A 21,459-nucleotide genomic window follows, 5' to 3' on the forward strand; every position below is an offset into this window, starting at 1 on the left:
AACACAAGCCGTTTGAAAATCAGCATAACGTTGGTGAGTTCATAAGCGGTTTTTGTTTGTGAAATGTTCAAGTTTCCTTTCTGTTTCTGAAATGTTACGCACACCAAGAAAATCCCATATTTTCTTAAAAAGGTTTGTTATCGCTTGTCAACATGTAAAGTAAAGTTGTACACTGAAAACATGTTTTATCTTGTATAAATGTACAGTTAAGTTATCTGGTTTGACATACTATTCTGGTTATGTACCAATGTATTCCCAAGAAAGTCCTATACTTTCCTGATTGTGTATTACCAATTGTGAAAGATGTAAAGTTATCCGGTTTGTTACCCTTTTCTGGTTATGTAAACGTTTCCCCCAGAAAAGTCCCATACTTTCCTGAAAGTTGGTTATCAATGTAAAAGATGTATCTGTAAAACGTGGTTATGTTCAATGTTTCCCCAGGAAAGTCCTATACTTTCCTGAATGTTGGTTATCAATGTAAAAGATGTATCTGTAAAACGTGGTTATGTTCAATGTTTCCCCAGGTAAGTCCCATACTTTCCGGAATGTTGGTTATCACTGTAAAAGATGTATTAAGTTATTCGTTATTACTATTGAGTAAATCTCTGTTATCCTAATTGCGAGTTCGACTAGATATGGCAACAAGTAGTCCACATCACCTTATGACTTTTGTCACCCTTGAACCATTTCGGTTCGGCTGTAGCTAGCAGCCAGGTGTGGGGTAGTCAGCCCCGTATAGATCTATACACTCAAGTCACGCTCTCTAAATCCTAGAGATTCTGGTTACGGGTGCAGTCCTCCACTCGTGTGTCACAACCCCAAACCAAGGATGGCGGAAACGTCCGGGGGTAGAGGACTTCATGTAGAGTATCACAACAATGAGTATAATAGTACTCAAAGTAAATACAACCATCACATATATAATTGAAAACGTTACATCAAAGCACATGTTTACATGATTCACATCAATTACATTATGATACAAAATGAACTGTTTGATGATTTATCGTCCCATCCTCAAAACGTTGTTGATTTCCTGTTTTCACTGAATTCCTGAGAATACAAGTAGTTTTGAAAAGTGTCAACACAAAGGTTGGTGAGTTCATAAGATATTTCGTTAGAAAAGTAAACCGTTTTCCTTGTAAAAACCTTAGAATATGTATCCAGAAAATCTGATATTTTCTTTAAAATCTGTGTAATGTAGTCTTATGACCGAAGACCAAAATGTATAAGTAACCTTTCTTACTAATAGAAAATGTTATGTGTTTAAATGGACATGGACGCGTTTGAATTAAATGAAATTTCCGTATGTTCTCATGTTTGTTAATATTTTATGTATATGTAGTCCTAAATCCGAGGACCGAGAAATAACAAGTATTGACTATACTTAAAGGTATAAATGTGGTTTCAAATGATGTGTAGTCATAACTACCAAAACCAAAAGTGTACAGTAATATCTGTACTCATTGAGATAAAAAGTGATTTTAAATCGACATAAAACTCATTTAGGTTTTATAAATAAAATCCCGTAAACTTTATGGATTGTTATATCCCTATGTGAGTCGCTATAATCATACTATGACTATGTGAACCTGCCACGACGTTTCTCAGGCGTCGCAAAAACTGAAATGACATTTGTCACCCGTAGACCTGCAGGTCCCACTATAGCTAGCAGCAAGGTGTGGGGTGTCAAACCCAATATAGATCTATATACAAGTATCACGTTCTCCCTCCAGGAGACTCTGATTATAACTACCAAGAATTATATTTCGCACTCGGACGTACGAAAAGAGAGAATGTCTCACAATTTAGGGTAACAAGTTTACGTATAATGTGTGTGAGTGTAAACCTTTTCTGTATGAATGTACTCTTTTAGTACGAGTGTGTTATACAATATATCATAAACTATACCTATTATAGTTTATCTAAAACGTTTGTAATATGTAAGAACTCTTTTATGGAAATGTATTAGTGTTATGAATTTATTAAACTATACTTTTTATAGTTTAATATACGTGTTCTAAAATGAATGAATAATATTTATTATGAATGACTTAGTTTCAGTTCATGATGATAAACTAACAAAGAAACACATTCAATAATTAGAACTTATGATTATACACTTTGCTCAACATAATACAAAGTGTTATGATATTTACATGCTGTTGGCTAACTTTAGCCATTCTGCACTGTTTTGGAAAAATCATAGAAAAATCATACGAAGTCGAAAACTAGATCCGTAAATTCTGAGTGTTCACAAAATGTGTCTAGTTTACTCATAATTTTTATCACGATTTTTAATGACTTCCAACTTGGGTGAAAAAGTCCATAATCACAGACTGGTCCGGATTGTTGTTTGAAATGATAGGCAGTTTTGTAAAAATCACCATAAATTGTAGACAAATCGTATGGAGATGTGAAAGTAGTCATTTTAAAGCTAAGAGGTGGAACTATTTTCACCTTGTGCATTTTTGAAAACAAAAATGTTTAAGATGCCCAAAACAGTCCGTGAATGGAGTTGAACTTTTCTGATGAAGGCTGTTAGAAAAATTTAGTTATGTTCTTGGTGTTTTAACTTGTATTCCCCCCTTAAAAACTTGAGAAAACATGAAAATGTAGGGGTATGAACTCACCTTGAGTGATTTCAGTAGATAAGTGTTGAAGAAGAGAAGTGTTCAACCCAAGAACACTTGAAGAATCACTTGAAGATTCGAAGCTCTGACACAATTATGATGGAGTTTGTGTAAGATATCCATGATTTGTGTATAATAAGTGAAATAATCATAAGGAGAATGGATTATGCTTACCAAATGTGGAGGAAAAACCCAAGATCAGCCCTTGAATCTCAAATTTCTAGAGAGAGAAAGTGAGAGAGGAAAGAGTTTGATCTTCTTGGTGAAATGAGAGAAAATGAGAGAAGTGAGGAGAGAAGATGAATATTCAGCTCTCAAAAACGTGGGAAAGAGTGATAATTGAGTGGAAAGGACATTGATGTGACCTAGGTAAGGTGGGGAGGTGTGGCTGGTCATAGAGTGGGTGTGGGAGTGGTTGCTTGTGTCATAAGGTAAAGCAAAGTCAACACTCCACCTCTTTGTACTTTACCCACTTGCTTTTATTATTTAAATAAAGATTTTTATGAAAATATGATTAAATTGTGAATATTTAGGGTTTATATGTTAAAATATGATTTTGGGTGAAAATCCCGCGTTAAAATAATTAAAAACGGGCCTTAAATGCAAAACTACGCGAAAACCGGGAGAAAATAGGTTCCCAGCGAGATCTCTCGGTCCTAGGCCGAGGTTCGGTCCTTGCTGAGGACTGTAGCCGGAAACGAAGCGAAACAGTGGGAAACAAAGGGGTGCGAGGAAGCGAGAGGAGGTGAGGAAGCGAAGGGTTCGGTCATGGGCATCAGAACCGAAATAGCCCGAATGAACAGTACCTTCGGGTTCGGTTCCAGGAGCCTTCGGGTTCGGGTGTTTTTGCGAGGTTCGGGCCTGCAAGGATCTTTCGGGTTCGGTTCCTCCTGGGCGAGGTTCGGCCCTGAGAGGGCCTTCGGCTCAGGAGGGTCGGTTCCTCCTTGGTCTCGGGTTCGGCTCCTCCTTGCTCTCAGTCCCTAAGAGGACCTTCGGGTCCTAAGAGGCTTCTCTCTTCTTAAGAGGTTTCGGTTCCTGAGGTCCATTTTTCTCGTTTTTACCCCCGTTTTAAGCCGTTTTTGACCCGGTTAAGGGTCGGAATGACCCGAATGATTCTAAAAAGGTACGGGAAACTTTTGAGAGAGATTTGGGAGAGATTTCACATACTTGGAGAGATTTGGGAGAGATTTGACATTCTTGGAGAGATTTCTCATACAAAGCGATATTTGAGAGAGATTTCACATACTTGGAGAGATTTGACATTCTTGGAGAGATTTCTCATACAGAGAGATATTTGAGAGAGATTTCACATACTTGGAGAGATTTGGGAGAGATTTCACATACTTAGAGAGATTTCTCATACAAAGAGAGTTTTGGGAGAGGTTTCACATACTTAGAGAGATTTGGGAGAGATTTCACATACTTAGAGAGATTTCTCATACAAAGAGAGTTTTGGGAGAGGTTTCACATACTTAGAGAGATTTCAAATAGAGAGAGATAGAGTGAAAACGATTGAGAGAGGTTTCAAGTGTGGCATTTGTGACTGTCCGGCTTCGCAATGCAAGGTCCGTAAACATTGTTAAGCCTTGTTTAAGGATCTTACACACTCCCGATGAGTATGCAACATTGTTTTATCGGTTTGGCTCGCCACGTACCACAGTTTTAGGTTAAGGAGATCTAGATGTTCACACTTTTTGATTTATGATCTCTCATTAGAATAGTGAGTTGTGTAGAAATTTCATAATGTAAAGAGTACCCAAGGGAAAATTGAGTCAAACGGTTTCACTTTTTGACTTTATTTGACTTTGACTTGACCGAAATTTGACAGTTGTCACATCGCGTATCTCTGTGGAGTGTTCACCGAGGACGTGTCTCCAATCATACAGGATTAACAAATTTACTAGTAATAATATGATAGTCCTCCACTCGCGTATTTCTGTGGAGTGTTACCGAGGACAAAACAGTACAGGTTTTATGTTCAAATGTTCTAATGTCATGCTTTTAACCGATAAAATGTGGAAAACCATTTGTGAAATAAATATAAAACATAATAGTTTAAAATCCATTTCACAACTATATGTTTACGTGATCTGCATGTTCAAACGGTTATCAGTTGTATTAATCAGTGTTAAAAGCATATAAGATGTGAAACACACACATGAAAACATGTTTTGAGTACAAGTAATCCCTTGTACTTTGCTTGTGTTCCCCCTTAAAAATAGTGAAAACAGTGAAAAAGGGTAGGGGTATGAACTCACCAGACGAGAAGATTCAACTGTTTCGGACACTAAACGTTGGTTCGGGGCTTGTTAACACGCGAGGTTCCTATGTAATATGAAATGGTACCCAAAGGTATCTAATTAGACTTTAAACCACTAATTAGATAGGATACTATACTCCAATGAATTAAAACACCTCAAAACGAGTGTTTGGAGTGACCCGGGTGACATCTTCGGACGTGAAATGATGCGAGGGACTTGGGAAATGAGTTTACTCCTCAAGAGTAAACTCCCTAATGGAGTTTTCGGCCATATACCTTCACGCACTTGAGTTCACGGCCGTGAACTCATGTTTGGGTAGTTTTGAGTGTTTTATGGCTTGAATGGACATGGGGAATGCTAGAATGGATTTTTCTAATGCCATAAATTGAATTGAATCAACATATACATCACATATGAGAGTTCACGTCTGTAAACTTGGATTTTACGGCCGTAAACTCTCCCATGCTCAAACCATATTTAATTTGTGATGTTTAGGGCAATCATATGTGATTCTAGTTAATTTTCCAAGCCTTGGTATGAATTTAGGGCATTAAATGACATATAATTAGGAGTTTACGGCCTTGGAGGATGTTCTATGGCCGTAAACTCTCATATGTAATGTTTTGTTATGTTTAAGGTCTCCAAACTATTTTTAGATGGTTCTAGGATTTACCACAAGGCTATTGGTTAAGTTACAAGGCATTCTAACATGTAAAAGTGAGTTTACTCCCCATGTTTAAGGAGTTTAAGGCCCAAGAACAAACCTTGGCCGTAAACTCTCATTTGTCCTTCAAAATTCAAGTTTAAGGTGTTCCAAGTCCAGGTTTGTAAGCCTCAAGGTCGTATCAAAGTCCCAATGTTGGTTTGGAAGGGTTAAATTGCTCAAAAACCCCATTTTTATGTGTTTATGAACCAAGCACACTCCTTGGCCATATAAACATGTTCTAGGTCCTAATTCACACTTTAAACATAGATTTGAAGGCTTATGAGGTTGAATAACAAGCTAGGAAGGTTACCTCTATGATTTGGAGCCTTAAATAATTGATTTTGGACCTTAATCTAGAATGAGGAGAGAGGTTAGAGAGAGAGAGAGAGAGAGTAATGAGATAAAGCCAAAAGCTTCAAATGAAGGCTTAGAACACTTTATATAGTGTCTAAGTTTTGGACACGGTGGAATTCTACCCGATACCGGCGTTAGGCGAGGCTTTTGGTCGCACCCTATTAAGTTGTCGTAACCCGATATGGTAAATTCTAAAAATGTTCCGATTACTAGAATGGGGTGTTAGAATGATTTCTAAATGCATTAGGACACCCATTAATTCATATTAGATATGTAAAAATTAATGACTTAATTAAATAACGAAATCGGAATCGGATTTGAAAACGACGATTGGTTGATCGAATTGAACTACAAAAAGAGTTACAAGTAATGATACGGAATTTCGGCTTGTTACATTATCCCCCCGTTAGAGGGAATTTTGTCCCGAAATTCAAAGTTAAAACACGAGACAAGATACAAATCATGGATCTGGAAAGAGTTGTGGATACTTCTGTTTCATTGAGTCTTCCTGCTCCCAAGTGAATTCTGGTCCCCGCTTGGCATTCCAGCAAACCTTCACGAACGGGATGCAACTTTGCTTTGTACGTTTGACTTCTCGATCCAAGATTTCGATCGGTTCCTCCACAAAGTTGAGGTTTTCATTGATCTCGATCTCGTCTATGGGAATCACTAGGGTTTCATCGGATAGGCACTTTTTGAGATTTGAGACATGGAAGACAAGATGAATGTTACTGAGTTCGTGAGGTAAACGAAGTTTATAGGCTACCGGACTGACCCTGGTGAGGATCTCGAAGGGTCCAATGTACCTAGGGTTAAGTTTCCCACGTTTACCACAACGTACAGTGCCTTTCCAGGGCGAGACTTTCACCAGGACACGGTCTCCAACCAGGAATTCTAGAGGTTTCCGACGGTTATCAGCGTAACTCTTTTGGCGATCTCGTGAAGTTTTCAATCGATCTCGGATTTGGATGATGTTTTCGGTGGTTTCGCGGATGATTTCAGGACCAGTGAGAGCACTGTCGGGGACTCGACTCTTGGCTAACTGTGTATCCCCCACCTCGGCCCAGCACAGAGGGGATCTGCACTTACGACCGTATAGGGCTTTAAACGGAGCAGCCCTGATGTTGGTGTGGTAACTGTTGTTGTATGAGAATTCGATCAAAGATAGATGTGTGTCCCATGACTTTCCAAAGTCAATGACACATGCCCTAAGCATGTCCTCCAGGGCTTTCTAAAGGATGATATGCCATGCTCATATCTAGTTTGGTTCCAAGGGCTTTCTAAAGGGACTGCCAGAATCTGGAGGTAAACCTGCTATCTCGATAAGAGATAATGGATGCAGGTACACCGTGCAGTCGGACTGCCTCTTGGATGTAGATTCGTGCGAGTGTCCTAGTGGGTTCGATACCATTTGGGTTTCTTTTGCATTCCTCTCAAGGTTTTGATCAACACGTTCTCGGGTTTGAGGGCTTCTAACTGGGCTTCTCGGATTTGCATGGGTAAGTTGGAATGGATAGGCATCGTCTGGTTCTTCACCTTGTGGTCTGCATTCTCCTTTCGGCTAAGGGCATCTGCTACCACATTGGCCTTGCCGGGATGGTAACGGATTTCACACTCATAATCACTGAGTAGTTCTACCCATCGCCATTGCCTCATGTTCAAGTCTTTCTGATCAACGATGTGCTGCAGGTTCTTGTGATCAATGAAGATCGTGCACTTGGTTCTGTAGAGATAATGTCTCCAAATCTTCAATGCAAAGACTACGGCTCCTAGTTCCATGTCATGTGGCAACGAAGTCCTCTGTCCCTTCGGGTAGGGATAGAACAGGCGCGCTGCAGAAGGCTTTCTTCAACGTCTGGAATGCAGTTTCTTGTTTATCACTCCAACAAAAGGGTACACATTTCTATGTTAGAGTGGTTAAGGGTTTGGCGATTTTGGAAAAATTCTGGATGAATCTCCGATAATAGCCGGCGAGACCCAAGAATTGACAGATTTATGTGGGTGTCTTCGGTGCCGACCAATTCTCAATCACTTTAATCTTGGAAGGATCCACGTTAATACCCTCCTCGCTTACCACGTGACCGAGGAAAGTTACCTTCCGTATCCAGAATTCACACTTGGAGAATTTTGCGTATAGCTTCTCGGATCTAAGGGTCTCCAACACTGACCTCAAGTGTTGTTTGTGGTCTTCTTCGCTCCTTGAGTAGACGAGGATGTCGTCAATGAACACGATGACGAACTTGTATAAGAAGGGACAGCACACCCGGTTCATCAGGTCAATGAAAACAGCTGGTGCATTGGTTAGACCAAAGGGCATCACTATGAACTCGTAGTGTCCATACCGAGTCATGAAAGCTGTTTTGGAAACATCACTCTCCTGAACTCGTAACTGATGGTACCCTGACCGAAGGTCTATCTTTGAGAAGTAACTGGCTCCCTGAAGTTGATCAAAGAGGTCATCTATTCGTGGAAGAGGATATCGGTTCTTAGCAGTCAACTTGTTCAGCTCACGGTAGTCGATACACATCCGAAATGATCCATCTTTCTTCTTATCAAACAATACCGGAGCTCCCCAGGGTGAGGAACTCGGTCTAATGAATCCTTTACTGAGCAACTCATTGAGTTGACTGGATAACTCCTGCCTTTCTGCTGGAGCTAAGTGATACGGAGACTTCGCTACGGGAGTAACTCCAGGAATTAGGTCAATACGGAACTCGACCTAACGCTCGGGAGGAATTTCTGAAGCTCTTCGGGAAACACATCAGGAAAGTTACAGACTTCATGGATGCTCGCGAGATCTATAACTTCCTGTTTCTCGTTGATCACATGGGCTAAGAATGCAATGCACTCCTTTCGTAGGAGCTTTCGAGCTTTGATGCAGGAAATGATACGAAGATTGGAACTGGGTTTATCGCCATAGATTACGAGAGTCTGTCCCGAAGGAAGGTTGAGACGGGTGGCTTTTTCCTAACAAAGGATATCAGCATGATTCGGACTCAACCAATCCATGCCAATGATAACATCAAAGCTCTTAATGGAAACTAGCATGAGATCTATAGGAACTGAGTGGTCATTCAGTGTAAGGGTACAACCTACGAATATCTCGTTAGCACTTTCTTTCTCACCGTTAGCCATCTCGACGGTAAACGTTTCAGTTAGTGGTTGGGGATTATGTTTTAGGTTATGTTTGAATGCATGACTAACAAAACTCCTTTCCGCACCCGAATCGAAAAGAACACTATCATAAGAGTTGTCGAGAAGGAATGTACCCGAACAAGAGTGGGATTGGCGACTGCTTCCTCCCATCCCATGGTTAGAACCCTTGCGGTGTTATCAACAGTTGACTTCTTGGGGCAGTTCCTTTTAAAGTGCCCAACCTCTCCACAGTTGTAGCAAGCTTGACTAACGCTTGCTCCAGATGATTGGTTAGCCGATTGGGCCGGAGCTTTGCAGAATCGAACTGTGTGCCCCTTCTTACCATAATTGGTACAAGATAATTCTCGGCAGGGGCCAGGATTGTGATGGTATTTTCACTTGTTACACAGAGGAAGATTACCAGCATACCTGCTGGTAGGAGTTGGAGCTATGGATCCCACAACCGAAGCAACAACAACGGGGGTAATAGCAGCATGGACTGCTACAGTCTGCTGTTTCTTGGAAGATCCTTGGGAAGATTGACCCTTCTTCTTCTTCCAGAACTTTCTCTTCTCACCACTCCTTTGAGTCGGCTCAGGAGTGGTAGTGGTTTCGTCAACATTATCGCTATGATCAATCAGGGTTTTGGCTAATGTCTTAGCACTATCATAGGTATCCGGACGAGCACTATCATAGGTATCACGGCCGTAAAATCCCTTAAGTGTTGTTATTGGTGATTTAAATTCATTCCATGCCTTAGATAAAATTGTTCCAACCCTTCCCAAGTGTTATTGACCCATTAAGCACCATAAATCTTGCCAACATGAGTTCACGGTCGTGAACTCATGTGTGAGTGGTGTATATGGCCAAAAACTCATTAGGGAGTGTACTCTTGAAGAGGAAACTCAAATCCCAAGTCCCTCGCATCAATACACGTCCGTAGATGTCACCCGGGTCACTCCAAACACTTGTTTTGAAGTGTTTTCACTCATTGGAGTGTAATATCATATCTAATTAGTGTTGATAAATCTAATTAGATATATTGGTATATCATTTCATAATCCATAGGAATCTTGTGCGTTCGCGAACCCAGAACTGACGTTTAGGATCCAAAGTAACACGTTTCTCAACCGGTGAGTTCATACCCCTACCCTTTTTCAATGGTTTTTCAATGTTTTCAGGGGGAATACAAGCAAGAGTACAAGAATATCTTATACTTAAACTCATGATTTCAGTTAAATGGTTTCATAATTGTACATTTTTAAGAATTGAAAACCTTTTAACAAACTGTTTTAACTTGTAAAGTTGTTTGTTTAAAACCGATTTTCAATTCTTATTATACACTGTTAAGTTGTATACTTCACATTTGATTGTCCACAAATATATTGATAGAAAGCATAAAACATTGTAATGTCTGTAATAAAACACTTAGGTTCGAGTGTAAAAGAAAGACACCATCAGAAAACATAGAACATTTGTATGCCCTTAACAATACACCTAGGCTCGAGTGTGAAAGATAAACACCATTATGACACATAAATCATATGTAATGTCCTTGATAATACATCGAGGCTCGAGTGTAAAGGACAATCACCATTAGATAACACCGAACATTTATAACGTCCTTAATAATACACCTAGGCTCGAGTGTAAAGGACAGGCACATTAGAACTTAGTTAGTAGTAGATACTACTTCCCTAGGCACAAGAAGTAAAGGGAAATCTTAAAGATTAGAGACACGTCCTCTGAAACACTTCCTTGGCATGAGAGAGTGGAGGACTACCCCTGTAACCAGAATCTCCGAACGTAGGAAAGCATGGCTTGAGTGTATGGATCTATACGGGACTGACAATCCTGCACTTGGCTGCTAGCTACAGCCGAACCGAAAGGTTCAAGGGTGACGAAAGTCATATAAAGGATACTGGCCCTGGCTCGAGTCATATCTAGTCTGAGTATGGTTAAGGACTAGCCATCAAAATTATTAACGCTTTACATGTATTATTAGTTTTATGTACGTAATAAAACTAATGAATGCTCAAGGAGTAGGCATGAACAATCGAGCCAAGAAGTGAGGATACTTCCTAATCGACTGACTCTCGCGCTCCCATGTGACTCTAGGTCCTTGGTTAGTATTCCAACGAACTTTCACTAATGGGAAGTGGCGTTGTTTCATCCGCTTGACCTCTCGGTCCATGGTCACTATGGTTCTTCCACGAAGGTGAGGCTCTTGTGGAACTCGATCTCGTCGAGGGGGATTACAAGAGTCTCATCGGATAGATACTTCTTGTAAATTTGGGACGTGTTGGGTAGAGTGTACTTTACCAAGCTCGTGGGAGTAAATTGAAGTAGCGAGTTATAAGGCTGATTCTGACAAGAATCTCGAAAGGCATAATTATCTGGGGTATTGGCTTTCCATGCTTTCTGAAGCGTACTAAGTTTTCCCAGAGTGAGTGTTTCGAGAGGAATTTGGTCGGTTATACTAGATTTCTAATGGTTTCTCCCTCTTGCTTCTCTTCTTGTCAAGGGTTGCTCCCTTTAGGGTCAAATTTGGGAGGGGGTCCGCATTTTATGAGAAGTTCCAAAGGAACTAAGACGGTAGGTCAGCGAGACCCAGAATTTTGTCATATTCCTGCTAACGCCTTCGGTGTAGACTGTTTCTCAACGGTTTTGATCAATTGAAAGGGCCCTTATGAATTTACACCTTGATAATGATGTGTCTTGAGAATTAGACTCCTCAATTCCAAAACTCGTATCTAGAGAACTTCGGGTAATACTTCTCTAATTGTATTGCTTCCGTGGTTTGTTGTAGTTGCTCTCCTTGGTTTCCTTCTTACTATGAGGGCAGATAAGTAAGTCATTTGCAATGACGATGATGAACTGATCCTAGTAAGAATGGCATATCCTATTTATTACGTTCATGAATCCTACGAGTGGGTTTGGTCCTATCCGAGGGTATCACTATGAACTTTCAGCGCCCGCATCGAAATTGGAGGATTGTTCTCGGACATCCTTCTTCAATACTCATGACTGGTGATATTCATATCTCAGGTTCAATTCCTGAAGGGCACCTCGTTCGTTGCGGTTTGTCGGCCTATTTGTCTATGCGAGGCAGATAGTAAAGGTTTCTACTGGAGATGTTGTCGGGGCCTCTGAAATCGATGGAATTATGAACGATTTGTCTTTCTAATTTGAAGAATAAGACCACAGCTTTTCAGGGTGAGAAGCTTGGTTCTTCAATTTCATTGTTGAGTAGTTCAACAGGTTTGACCTGACAGCTCTTGTAGCTCGGTAGGAAGCATGTGGGTTTGGTTTACACGACTAGGCCTTTTTGAATGGTAGGACATTTACTTGTCCTTCTGGGCAACCTTAGCTTGAAGCTCATCGCAGGACTCGTACCATATCTGTCCCAAGCTTCTATGCTTGAATCTTGTCTGCTACATGCGCGACATTCCCGAAGGTCTCCTGTATATACATGTGATAAGGCTTCGGGAAGTATAACACTCCTCTGGTGCGTGTTTTGGAGTTCCACAGCGAGAGATGACCCAAAGGTCCATGCTGGATGTTTATGAGAGATGATAGTTTCGATATTCAGGGGGTTAGGCGAAGGGCCCTTTTGTAGTCGTTTAATCGGGAAGATGAGGGTTATATCAATCAAAATTGGATAACGACAACAAAATCTTTTTAGATAACATGAGATAAGTTGTATTCGAAAGAAGAGATCACTAGAGTGATAGAGTGTCATGTATTTCTTTTCTGTGTGTTCCGTTTTGTTTGATGTTATGATTATTGTAGATGATTCATACCACAGTGTCTAGCACTGGTAGTGGGTGTGTTTTCGATGGGCAGTAATGATACTTGATATCATGATTCCTGACAGGTCTCCTTACGATCGAGCGGTATATGATCGTCGTATGTAAATTGATATCGTGAAATCGTCGAGTGGGTGACCCCACTCAACCCCTAATACTGTACATGGAATCGGAGTCAGGATGGAATTATTTGTTTCAAGACTTTAGTATTTTGATTTTAATTAACCCCGATGTATGGACAAGGTCATCACAACTTACAGGTAATGATCTTAAGGTCATATATGAATATCTTTGGTTTGATTTGTATGAGAGAGAATATTTTAGCTACTTTTTAGAAGGAAGGTTACTTTAGTAAGCGTACCAAATTCATTACAAACATATAGTACTTAAACGTTTTGTCGTTTGGGAACATTACAAAAGTCCTAACATGGTTCCCTTGCTGCTCCTGTTGGTGTGTTCATCACATTCCTCCCGTTCCTTCGTCATTCTTCTCAGTTGGACGTTCTCTCTTGAAGTGTCCCGTTTCACCGCATAGGTAGCATACTGGGCCTACCTTGGTGCAGGTGATTGAAGGGAGGTGATCGGCTGGGGCCCTACAAAAACGGACGGTATGCCCTTTCCTGTTGCAGTTTTTTTTACAGTGCATCTCCCGGCAAGCCCCATAGTGATGAAAGCCACATTGGTTGCACTTTGGGAGTGATCCCTCATATGGTCTGGTAGGCATTTGGGTGGCAGACCCCATGGCTAGTGTCGAGGCATGTGTCATGACTGCTGTTGTAATGGTAGGGGCGACCCTAGGTTGTTCTCTTTTAGTGTATCCTTGAGATTGGTGGCGCTCTTTCATGTTCCAAAACTTTCTCTTCTTGTTCGTAGGTTCGTGGCCTGAGGTATTTTCGTTGGTAGGTACCCATTGGTGTCCGTGATTGTTACCACAATTTGTATTGTTAGTACCGCTTCCACCCCTGCCGACGTTGTTAGTATTGAATTGCGCCATGACGGCTGCCACGGCTACCGTGACTGCAGCCTGAAAAGCAGCAACGTCTATCTGCAGTGTTGGCGCCTTGCTAGTTGGTTTGTTGCTTCTTGGTGAAGACATAGCTCTGTTTCATGACGAAAAACGACTTCGTTAGTGGAAATGATTGTATTAAGCGCATCCTTACAATTTATATTTACGCATATAAATTTTTGCACATTACTGTACTATTCTTAGTGTTTCTGCTAACGCTCCCGAGATGGAGTTATGGCAGTAGGTAGGAGTAGGTTTCATACAGACGTTAAGCTTTACTCCTCTTAGAATCATGTTTGTCCGAACACACTTGGCTGAGGAATTTTGATGGGATCCGCTGCATTAGTGCTGGAACGTTCGCACTCCATAGGTCTATGAAGAAGAAACTTCTCAACAAATGTTTAAAGGTGAGACGATGATGAGTTTTTAGAATGGCTATATGTCGCGAGTTTTCTAACTAAGTTTATCTCATATCGATTTGTATCAAATTTCGGTTGTTTAGGGTGTTCTGAAAACAATTTATAACGAGGTTCTTTGTATAATAAACTCATGTATTTTAGTAGTTCTGTATCCAAGTGAAACCTTACACTTGACCCAAGCCAGGTCCTTGTCATGACCAATTGATGTATGCTTAGTTATATAATTAAGGTTAAATAGACATTCAAGTCGGATAGGTACATCCTAAGCCCATCTTGTTAATATGACTCTAGAAATCATGGTTTCAGTGAAAATTTTGACCTCGATGCAGGTCTACTTCACATTTGTGCATGGGCGGGTTTTGATAGTAGATAGATTTCTCGATTAGTATGACCACTTAATTTGTAGTGTCGTGATTTTACTTACAATAGAGTAGCACTAGCGCATACTTATGAAGCTAATTTACCAGGTCTGGTGAGCGGTATGAACTCTACTTACGATGACCCATCCCATGTGATGCTTGAGGCAAGGTCGATGTAATTTTGTAGCTTTGCCAATCAACGCTTGGCTACAATCATCCTTTCTTTGAATGCTGTGTGTCCTACCCTGTTACTCTCTTTCCTCTACACGAGTGGCGATAAGGTCCTAAAAAGAGAGTTGGTCTCGGGAATAGTAGTCGAATTCTGAGTCACGGGTACGAAAGATGATAGGGTCTGGAGTAGCGTGTAGTTTTCTGAACTCGAATTGTAGTCTTCCTGTATTAATCCCCGATGATCGCGATCCGCCGGGTCTTTGCCGGGAGATACGGATATACAGATAAAGTTATCTGCCAAGGTTGAACTTAACAACCGCAGATACGGATAAACAGGTAATTGACAAGTATATTTGATAAGCATAGACATTGAAGAGTACGATAGTTGTTTAAACAATTGATGAAACTTTGAGTACAAGCACATAAATGAGCCTAAGATACGAGCTATATAACTCGTAAAAATATATAAACCTATATATTTTTTTTATCTATGTATGAAGTATAATGAAACTACCAAGTTGATAACCGGCTATACAGCCATAGCATAATTTTAGTCAAAACGTATATATTATTTTTATTAGTTGTATTATCTTAACAACATAACATATGTAGCTATTGAGGTTTAAAATGATTTTGTTTACTTAATATGTAAGCGTTTAAATAATTATTTCTAAAAGTGGTAAAGTATTTACACAAAACAATGATATTTTTGTGTATTTCGTATGGTAAATGTTACTTAATACACGTACTATCATGTACAGATGAGGGCCAGACATGAATCACCGAGGGCAGGACCATTTTGGCATTATAGCACTTCTGAAATCCAGCAACCCATGCGGCCCTTCAAACCAGATTCCCCGTACCGTAAATAGTAACGTAATAAATACTATTTTCGTGTGATTGATATTGCATAAAAACGGTGGTGTTTTTGTTTAAACAAAGTATTTATAAAATAGATATATACTAGATATAAAAGTACTACATGTATTACCCCCGAAAATATGTAAAAGTGGGGCCGTAACACTCACCTTAAAGTGTGGTTGGCGAGTATTTGATGCGAGAAAAAAAGGAACCGAGAGTTGTTGCCGTGAACACAAATCGTCGAGATTTATTTAGTTTCCTAGAAAATATTAACATAAATTAATTTGATTGGTAACTTAACCAAAACATAAGGTTCATTTACTAATTAAAGTAAATGGGACCAAGTTGGTTAATAATTTCTAAATAAGAATTAAAATATTTTATTTAAATTTTAAGTTTTGATTTTCGGATTTATTTTGAAAATAAATCACAAGAAATGGTTAAATGTAAATAAATAAAAAAATTAGTTTAAGTTTTAGGACTAGTTTTAAAACTGATTTCTAGGAGAGGGGTAAGTTGTGCACATTTAAATTCAAGTTTCAATGCCTTAGGACTACTTTTGAAAGGATAATTGGTTTGGGGGTTAAAATAATTAATTCGGTAACAATATTTGATTTAAAAAAGTTTGGTTTAACATACCTCCTGTTAGTCGCAACTATGCATCACCAAAATAATAATCAGAAACGTAAATGGTCCTATTTGATATTTATTTTTAAAACAATTTTGAAATGGAGGGACTAAAGTTGTTCAAGTTGGATAGACAAGGGTTTAATTTAATTAAAATTGAATGAAGTTAGTTATTTAGGTGTTTAAAAAGGAGGTTACTGAGTTTGTTTCTCATGCCCGACGAAATACGAAAACGAACGAAGCTCTCGAAGCAGGTCCCCGACTTTAGTAGTTGCAATCGAAGGAACATTAAACAAACAACAAAATATAACGGAGGGGGTGGTGATGACTTACAGCATGTGGAGGCGGTGGTTTGAGGCTGTAGTAGTGATGGCGACGGAGGTGGAAGGAAGTTACTCCGATGGTCTTCTGCCACCGGTTTCTTGCTTAAAACGGTGGAGTTCGATGCAGGGGAGGTGGAGAGACTCTTGGGGATCGATTTCAGCAGCAACCCAAGGTGGAGGTGGGTTTTTCCAGGTGATGGCATTGGGTGGCCGCGTGGTGGCAGTGGTTGGTTTGCCTCCTGTTTTGAGCTGGAACTCATAGAGGGAGAGAGGGAGATTTGAGAGAGAAATGGAGTTGTGTCCAAATGAAGGTGGTGTGAGCCTCCTTTTATAGTTGAAGTTCCATACAAATCTTGTAAACCCATGCCTCCGTCCATGTACCTTTGGGAAAGCTTGCACTCAAGAAAAGAGAAGAAAGGAGAAGAAAACCCACGTGGGCTAGGAGTATTGGTTGGCTTCTAAGCCATGTGGGTCCGAAATATGGTCTCCCATTTATTAAATGTCCAAAAGTTGACTATTTTTTTGGTTTATCGGGACTCGGGTATCGAGAATTTTTTCCGAATGTACCGTTAGATGGATTTTAATTCAAGGATTCTAGAACATTAAATAGATTAATTTTTGGAGTTACGGAATCCGGGAAATCACATTTAAAGTTTTGCGGTTAAACGGCTTGCGGTGTCTGTTTTCGCAACTTTTTTGAATATTTTCGTAAAAATTATTTCGAGTGTGGAATTAAATAATAGACTATAACCCGAGTCCAAAAACGCTCTCGGAAATCCCGTCGGCAAAGTGTAAGTGCCTCAACGGATCGATTCAGTTTTTCGCGATTAAAGAAAAATAGTGTTTTACTGTCTGTTTTCTTAAAACTGTCGTATCTTTTGCATACGAACTCCGTTTTGGACCTTCTTTATATTTTTGGAAACAGGAAAACATGTACTATAATATTTTAATGTTTGTTTTGCTCAAAACTGCTTAATGTAAATTTTCAGTTTTTCTAATGCATTAATTAGCGTTGTCGTTTAAGCAGTTTGATTCGTTTGACAGTTTACACATTTGGAAGTAAGGTATCATCTAACATTATGTCATAATTAAAATAAAATTATTTATTTTACTTTAGATGCACTAAAACTTAGTAATTCGGATAAACAAGAGATTCACGGATAGATTGGCGATTATAATAATAGCCCTAAATTTCGGGTTGTCACATTACCTCCCCGTTAAAGGAAATTTCGTCCCGAAATTAAGTTGGTACTGGTAGTACAAGGGCTTTGATAATTAGTAATATAGTTTTGTGGTATGATCCATGCCTGGTCCTTCTATATCACCTTGTGCATACAAGTCGTATATAATCAAAATTGAGTAGACAGACGAATAAATGATTCTACTCTAAGCCCACAACCAAACAAGGAACAGGAAGTAAAGCGGAATCACAAATCCTAAGTCGGTAGAATCTTAATTATATATAACCCTAACGTATACACTTAGCAATCATATATTACCAGCAAGAGTCCTTAGTTTCTTCTTGAATAATGTGATTAATTCGGGTGAGAAAGCAACTATGGAGTACGTTTGCCATATCGATAAATAGTAATGTGCTTACGTGGTGCATGATCCCTGGCTGGTGCTTCTACATTCCCTTGGTGTATACAAGTCGTATATATTCAAGATCGAATAGACAGTTGAATAAGTGATTCTACCCTAAGCCCACAACCAAACAAGGAACAGGAAGTAAAGCGGAATCACGAATCCTAAGTCTGTAGAATCTTAATTATATACAACCCTAATGTATACACTTAGAAAGCGTAGATTACCAGCAAGGGTCCTTAGTTTCTATGTGAATGGCATGATTAACTTGGGTGATAAGGCAACTAGCAAGTACTTTTTGTTATAGCTACTGTGTAGGTTTCATTAAGTTTGCGAAATTTTATATTTTGTCGCGTGTTGAAACCTATGGTCGATAAAGCTTTAATTAGCACTAGTATCCTAGGCCGAAACATTGTTGTTACAAAACGTACCAATAACCACATGTGATTTTGGAAGAGCCTCTCCTGCTGTGATCATGAGTACCCTTCCATTGCCACCTTGGTTCTTTAGTTGTGGGCAGTCCTTCCTAAAATGCCCTGGTTGATTGCACTCGTAATAGTTACGGCTTCCTTGTGTCGTAGTGGTTGGGGTTCTTCTACAGTACCTCGAGATGTGACCTCTCATGTTACACTTGTTGCAGATCACCTCCCTGCAATTTCCGACATGGTGGAAATTGCACTTTATACAATGAGGTAAAGTCCCAGAGTAGGACTTAGTTGGGGTGGGAGTATTAGTAACTGCGGCATAGACAGCTAACGGTTCTGGTTCGAGCTTCTGATGCTTGGAGTCCTCCTTTATATCCCCATGAAACTTCCTTTTGGTGCCTCCAGTGTGTTTCTTCTCTACCGATGGGGTCATGGTACCCTGTCGGACACACTGTTCAGTCAACTGATAGGCTAATTGCTTAGCACTATCAAAAGTGGAGGGTTTGGATGCCGTCACCAGACCTTGAACAGGTGAAGCTAGTCCCCAGATGTACCTTTCGATCTTCCTGTCTTCCGGGGTCACCATTCCTGGGCAAAGGTTTGCAAGGTCATTGAATCGAGAGGTGTAGGCAGCTACTTCTGATCCTTTCATGACAAGGTTCCAAAGCTCTTGCTCTAGAGCCTGTATCTCCTGTCTGGTACAATACACCTTGGTCATTAGCTGCTTCAGGGATTCCCAGCCCATGGCATAAGCTTCAGCGATTCCCATGGACTTCGCATGGTTATTCCATCAAGTTAAGGCGGAGTCCATCAACGTGCAGGTAGCGTACTTAACCCTACAGTCATCGGGGCAAGCACTGATGTGGAAGACAGCCTCAGTCTTTTCTATCCAACGGGATAGCCCAATAGCTCCTTCAATGTCGTAGAAGGGTCGAGGTTTGCAGCTCATGAAATCCTTATAGGAGCAGTGCCTGGTGTTGCTTTGATGAGTTGCGGGAGTACCACTTCCACTATTTCCAGTGTTTCCATTTCGGGCTGCCTCGTATGTTGCCAAAGCCGTAGCAATTCCTTGTGCGAGCATGTTCTGAATCATGGCGGAATTCATTTGGAATGTTTGGTTTACATTTGTTACTTCTGGGTCTCCTCCTTGGTTTGGAGTTTCCACTGATGTTTGAGTTACTGGTGGGGTTCTCATCGGGTTGCCTTGGGGAGTTGGCGGTGGACGAACTCCTGGTTGCTTTCGTGGGGCCATCTCCTAATATGTTTAAAACGGACATGTTTAGTTGTGTTAATACTATAAAGTCCTAACAAGTATGCATGGGATGCATTTTATGATATATAGTTTGCTTGTGAAATCCTACAAATTATAAGAAAAAGAGGATTGATTTAGAAATCCTCTAGATTTCCAAATGATAAAGATAAGGTGCTTGGTTTAGAAATCCTTTAGATTTCTAAAGGATAGAAAGGGGACCTTAATTGCTAATGAATTGTAAGTGTTTTAAAAGGTATGTAAGGATTCTAAGGTACTAGGTTGTTGTAGCGAATCTGGAGAACATCCTTCAATCCCTAAAACCTTCAACCGTTGTAGTCCGTCAGACTCCTTGCTCAGGGTTGGTTGTGCACCGGCCTGACCATAAATAACATAGGTGCGCATTCCAGATTTATTTATGGTATGACTTATGTACGGTACTAACCCTAATTGAGGCGTCTGACCTAGAGGGTTGAGTTGGTAGTTTTAGTTGAAGGGATGTTAAAATTTTATTAAGTGTTCTCATCGTGGGCCAGAGTATATATAAACTCTTATATATTATGGTTGGTGGGGTTTGTAGTATTATTAAATTTTGTTTGTTCTTCCCGAATACTGAGCACAGATGATGGCCGGACATCAAACGGCGTAAGTAGTCGAGAAATAATGTTATTATTAATAATACTTTTATTAAAAGCTAGTCTGCTATAGTTGTATTCCTCTTTCGAGGATACGAGTTCTCTATAGCCAATTTGGCTCTAATACCATTCTGTCACACCCCCGGCCAAGGCGGAACACGCCGGGAGCGGGACTAAGTTCATGGATCACAGATAAACTGAATATATAGCACAAGTACAACGATAAGCAAAATAACTTTTGTATTCCATCATTAAGTTTGAATACAGGGTTCTTACAGATAATAATAGTACATTAGTTGCATTAAACAGGTAAACAGATATGAACAACAAGCTAGCTAGGTCGTCTGCAACCCACAACTAATCTTCTATCTGAATGCCTAGCTAATGATCCCCTAAGAATACATGTAATTTTGAAAGTCAACACAAAAGTTGGTGAGTTTCACAGGTTTTCTGCTAACGCAGTATTACTTTTAGTAAGTCTAAAAAGTATTATCTTTGTATGTATAACAACAGTTAAAACAGTGTTTGCAATGAGTCTTTAAAAGCCAAAATGTATAGTTTGTATAAGTAAACCCATACATAAAACTGTGATTGTAATGAGTCTTTGAAAGCCGAAACGTTATGTTTCATAACTAATTCCATACTTAAAACTGTGTTTGTAATAATTCTTTGATGCCAAAACATTATGTTCCATTAGTAATTCCATACTTAAAATTGTGTTTGAAAGCAACCAAATCCATGGTTGTACAGGTAACGAATAAAGTTTTCTACCAAGGTTGTACTTCACAACCGTAAATACGGATAAACAAACATACGGATATACGGATACAGTTATCTACCAAGGTTGAACTTAACAACCGCAGATACGGATAAACAACAAGTATATTTGATAAGCATACACG

At 39.8% G+C, this 21,459-nt stretch overlaps 1 long non-coding RNA gene across 1 annotated transcript; it reads right to left on the bottom strand.

Moving 5' to 3' along the window:
* Positions 1-918: 918 nt before the first annotated feature.
* LOC145011561 (uncharacterized) lies at positions 919-17,129 on the bottom strand. Its single transcript, XR_013664149.1, has 3 exons — positions 16,675-17,129; positions 15,882-15,973; positions 919-1,053 (listed from the first exon to the last, which is right to left on the bottom strand). It is a non-coding gene; the product is annotated as an uncharacterized LOC145011561 (long non-coding RNA).
* Positions 17,130-21,459: the final 4,330 nt, after the last annotated feature.

Source organism: Lactuca saligna, chromosome 8 (assembly GCF_052625555.1).
Source record: "Lactuca saligna cultivar CGN05327 chromosome 8, ASM5262555v1, whole genome shotgun sequence".
Taxonomy (NCBI): Eukaryota; Viridiplantae; Streptophyta; class Magnoliopsida; order Asterales; family Asteraceae; genus Lactuca; species Lactuca saligna.